We start from the raw sequence: 5362 nt of genomic DNA, 5'->3' as shown, positions 1-5362 counted from the left end.
AATTTGAGAGTTATCTATTTCAACAAGAGAAACCTAGTTGTGATAACGTTGATTTCCACATTTTTGCATTTCCATGGCTAAATTAGAAAAACTACCTTTAATGTCAGATTTGCTGATAACTGGGACCTTCTACCAAGTTTTTCAATGTATGTTCCTCGTGATCAAATGTTGCGCGTCTTCATAACGAGAGTATAAAGATTCGCGTGCGCGTTTGTATCCTTCACTTTGGGTTGTTAACAACACACAGTCTTCGATTAGCAAAATGTTTTTGCTTCTTATCCCGTAAAGTATTGTATTAAATAGCTCAACGTTGTGGCTTGTCATCAGAAAACTCTATTTTCCTATATTAGTTTCAAAGTTCTTCTATAAACTTGCAAATATTCTGTTGGGCTTTCCGCTGAAAGTTAATAGTTCCGGTTTTGGTAAATTAAATCCCTCGTGCAGCGCCCGAAAGCAAGTTTTTGAAATGCTGTATCAATCCCCCGGATTTCCACTAACGTTCGGGGAATTTCTTGTATATGATTCGTTACCAGATACTGCGTTTAGCGTGCGATTTGACAATTTGTACGATTCAGTATTACTCATATCACGTGCAGCACGGGGAAAATTAGTGCGTTCAACAATGTCGTCTGCATCAAATCCGCTTGTACCGCCCAACATTCTGTGATGATTATTATTAATTCCATCATCGGATAATAAACATGCTGATGTATCAGTTCTGGATTTTTGAAAATCCCATCTTTGCCTGTATGACGTTTATTTTGAAATTTTGTTCACTAGGAGACTCATTGATTAATATCGTCTGCTTTGAAGATTCATCCGCGTTAACACAATTTTCTGCCATACGGATTCTTCTATCTGCGCTTCTTCAAGAACGATCTGTTGATCAAGTAATGCTGTTTTTAAATTCGAGTTCCTTTCGCTTGCTAATTCGAGTCCATGTTTTTTCTCCAATGATTTTTAATTTTTAATTCCGCAATCAAACGTTTTGCTTTCGCACTTTTCAACTCTTGCCTGTGATGACACGGAATTTGTACTGCTAACTGTAGATAAAACATCATCATCAGGTATTTTCTGCAACAGATTTCCACTGTAAAATCTTTCCTGGCACTCTCAAAGAAGGTTTTTGACTCAATTGTTCATAATTCAATTCAAGCGTTTTCCGTACATTCCGGGTCTGAGCATACGTCTAAGCATAACAAATGTGCTTGATTTAAATTGATTCAAAGCGCTCACACAACTTGTCATAACAATATTTGTACCTCATCTGCGTTCTCATGTGATATCATTTTCCAGGTTCTAAGTCTTTGTATAGATCGCGTCAATTTTCCGAGTTGCGAAGAACGTGAACGCTTAACCACTACCAAAATCCTCATGCGTTAGGATCTGTTCCATTTTCGGTAGATACTTCCTCCATATTGAAGTAATCGAGAAATTGTTCGGGAACTTGGGTTCTACTTCAAAATAACAATCTAAACGAGTATGCGCCTTTAACTTTTATTTTCCTTGATAACGTCAATAAGCGTTGATTAAGCGTTTGATAAGCGTTGAATAAGCGATTCTCTTTGAAAATATTCATTTACATTTTGTACTTGCAATAAATAATAAAACATAAAAACATTTCACATCATAAAATTTAAATTATATTCATGAATTACACAATAAAATCTAATTAGAACATTTTTACCTTTTTAAATTTTGGAAATCTTCTGTAAATTATTCTTTAAAACAAGTGGTTATTTTTGGTTAAATTTTAAACATACCGATTTTGATTGTCTCAAATACATCAAGTTCCAGATTTAAAAACTGACGAGATTCTCAATAACAAAATACCAAAACAAAAAATGATGACTCGACGTAAACATCTTACGTCGCGTAAAGTTAGCGTAACATATTGACGCCATTAACAACGTTCACAAATCTGAAGTACTTAGAAAATCAATAACGTTTCTAACATGCATATAGTAAAAAAACTTAAAAATCTTTTCTTTTAAAGAAACCCAAAGAGCTAAGATAAAATTTAGCATGAGACATGTTCTAATTGGGTGTCTACCAAGTATGTTCAAAATAAAAGCCCTGGGGTTCAAAAACTGGCCCCGCCCCGGGGTCATTGATTTTCTCCTTATATACATAGCAAAAACTTAAAAAATCTTTCTTTGAAAAAAACCCAAATTAACTAGAGTTTAGATATTAAGCATGAAACATCTTTAAGTAAATATCTACAAAGTTTGTTCAAAATAAAAAGCCCAGGGGTCAAAACTGGCCCTGCCCGAGGTATGTCATTCTTTTTAACTATATGTGTATAAAAAACTTAAAAAATCTCTTTAAAAAACCCAATGAGCTAGAAACTTAGATGTTTTGCATGAAAACATCTTTTCTTATGGGTTTCTAACTAAAGTCTGTTCAATAATAAACAAATAAAAGCCTTTGGGTAAAAATTGGGCCGGGGACGGGGGCTATATACAGGTGAGCGACCTCAGGGCCATCATGGCCCTCTTGTATAAATATGATGCTCAAATTAAGATTTGTCAATATTGTAATTTCCAATAAGCATTATTTGTAAAGATATTACCCAATTGAACATTTCATGTAAATAAAAGGAGGTAATTAGAAAATTATTTTCTATAAATTCTAAGTCAGATTTTCCAATAAGAAATGAATGTAGTAATTTATTGATTAAATAGAATGTGCACAAATATTTGCAGTACACATTTTACATATTCTTCGATGTTTTTTACATAACTATAAACATATATAAATTTTTTGAAAGTGTGGTATACACACAATCTTCTCCAAATCCCTCCAGAGGCGTGCACGTCGCGGAGAAGGCACACGGAAGGTCAAGGTCAAGTCATCTCAAGTACCAGAGGTGATTGGTTGATCTGTCGTGACTAACTCTGGAGGGCTGTCACTAACGAAGGCCGTTTTTGTTGTCGTCAGTCAGGAAGTTGATGCCTTGACAGTATTGTCGTCTCCTTTACCACCAACGAACGAAGAATGGGCTACCAGGAAGATTCTGCCCCGATGTGACTACCGTAGTGGACCGGCAAGGATGCTATAATCTAGGACATATGGTTATTCCGGCGCCGAGTTTAAAAAAACCTAAATACACACAATATACACATAGTAGCAATATCAATCACAAAACATACAGCATCTTTAAGTATTTCATCATATACATTTTTATGCCCCCCTTCGAAGAAGAGGGGGTATATTGTTATGCTAATGTCAGTCTGTCTGTCTGTCTGTCTTTCGGTCCGTCGGTCTGTCCGTCGGTAGACCACATGGTTTCCGCTGATTATCTTTAAAAGTATTAATCACAAAGTCTTCATATTTTACATAGTGATTGGTCATAACTAGTAGAAGACCCTTATTGATTTTGGGGTCACAAGGTCAAGGTCACAGGGACCTTAAATGTCAAAATGGTTTCCGCTGATTATCTTAAAAAGTATGTATCACAAAGTCTTCATATTTCACACAGTGATTGGTCATAACAGGCAGATGACCCCTATTGATTTTGGGGTCACTAGGTCAAAGGTCAAGGTCAAAGGGGACTTAAATGTCAAAATGGTTTCCTCTGATTATCTTGAAAAGTATGTATCACAAAGTCTTCATATTTCACATAGTGATTGGACATCACTAGTAGATGACCCCTATTGATTTTGGGGTCACTAGGTCAAAGGTCAAGGTCACAGCGACCATAAAATGTCAAAATGGTTTCCGCTGATTATCTTGAAAAGTATTTATCACAAAGTCTTCATATTTCACATAGTGATTGGTCTTAACTAGTAGATGACTCCTATTGATTTTGGGGTCACTAGGTCAAAGGTCAAGGTCACAGGGATCTTAAATGTCAAAATGGTTTCCGCTGATTATCTTGAAAAGTATGTACCACAAAGTCTTCATATTTCACACAGTGATTGGTCATAACTAGTAGATGACCCCTATTGATTTTAGGGTCACTAGGTCAAAGGTCAAGGTCACAGGGGCTTTAAATGTCCAAATGGTTTCCGCTGATTATCTTGAAAAGTATGTATCACAAAGTCTTCATATTTTACATAGTGATAAGTCTTAACTAGTAGATGAGCCCTTTTGATTTTGGGGTCACTAGGTCAAAGGTCAAGGTCACAGGGACCTTAAAATGTCAAAATGGTTTCCGCTGATTATCTTGAAAAGTATTCATCACAAAGTCTTCATATTTCACATAGTGATTGGTCATAACTAGTAGATAACCCCTATTGATTTTGGGGTCAAAGGTCAAGGTCACAGGGGCCTTAAATGTCAAAATGGTTTCTGCTGATTATCTTGAAAAGTATTCATCACAAAGTCTTCATATTTCACCTAGTTATTGGTCATAAGTAGTAGATGACCTCTATTGATTTAGGGGTCATTAGCCTCCGTGGTCGAGGGGTTAGAGTCGATGACTTCTAATCCAGTTACCTCTCTGGCGTGGGTTCGATCCACGGGAGATGCTTTGGTAGTTTAGCGCGGAGGAAGGTAGTCTAGTACTGGTGTAACTCTCCAGGAACGATGGTTAGGAAACCTCCCGCCTATATGACTGAAATACTGTTGGGTAAAGGCGTAAAATGAAACAAACAAACAAACAAAGTCAAAGGTCAATGTCACATGGGCCTTAAATGTCAAAATGGTTTTCGTTGATTTTTTTCCATAATTGAACACTTCCATGTACCCATTTTTTGGCAAGTTTCTGTAATAAAATTACCAATTATGTGAGTCAATGGCTAGAAAGTGGGGTATATGTGTCGTTCGACATTCTTGTTTTGACATGGTACCTGTTACCTTTTTCAGTTATCTAAATGTTAAAGTCATAATGTTAAGTGGGTAATTATTTCCCCAACTTAATTTTAATTAATAATTGTTATTATCTTAAAACAGTTGTTTAAGAATTTTATATATTGACATACATGTATTGAGAACTTTTGAATTAAGAATATTTCTTTTTATACATTATATTTGTAAATATAATTTCTTGGACTGTCTAAAATAAATTATATTTTGACTTATACTGTCTATGTGTTTTTCTACAGCCTGTAAACAAAATAAAATCCTTCCCCTAACACGGACCGTTCGTAAAACAAATTTTTTTAATACCTCAAAGTGCTAAAAGGAAGGTTCTAAATAAAGGCTGTGTGAAACTTATTCAGTTCCTCAATCCTTAAATATGTATATCAACAACATAAGCAATGGATCAGAATTTATGTATTGCACAAATTCAAAGTTTTAGCTCGACTTTTTAAAAAAAAAAAAGGTAGAGGTATTGTTACAGTCATGTTGGCGTTGCTTTAGCCGTTGCCGTCTGCAAACTTGTATGTTGATCATAACTTTTTAAGTTCATGGAGTA

The 5362-nt window shown here is 35.4% G+C and overlaps 1 long non-coding RNA gene across 1 annotated transcript; it reads left to right on the top strand.

The window, feature by feature from the left end:
• The first annotated feature begins 2414 nt into the window (after nt 1–2414).
• LOC132728413 (uncharacterized) lies at nt 2415–5024 on the top strand. The gene is made up of 2 exons (XR_009625483.1): nt 2415–4124; nt 4263–5024. It is a non-coding gene; the product is annotated as an uncharacterized LOC132728413 (long non-coding RNA).
• Nucleotides 5025–5362: the final 338 nt, after the last annotated feature.

This window comes from Ruditapes philippinarum, unplaced genomic scaffold (genome assembly GCF_026571515.1).
Source record: "Ruditapes philippinarum isolate M1 unplaced genomic scaffold, ASM2657151v2 ctg1501_1_1_1_1, whole genome shotgun sequence".
NCBI classification, from domain to species: Eukaryota; Metazoa; Mollusca; class Bivalvia; order Venerida; family Veneridae; genus Ruditapes; species Ruditapes philippinarum.
Note: the sequence above shows the minus strand (reverse complement) of the source record. Positions and strands in the feature narration are given on the sequence as shown.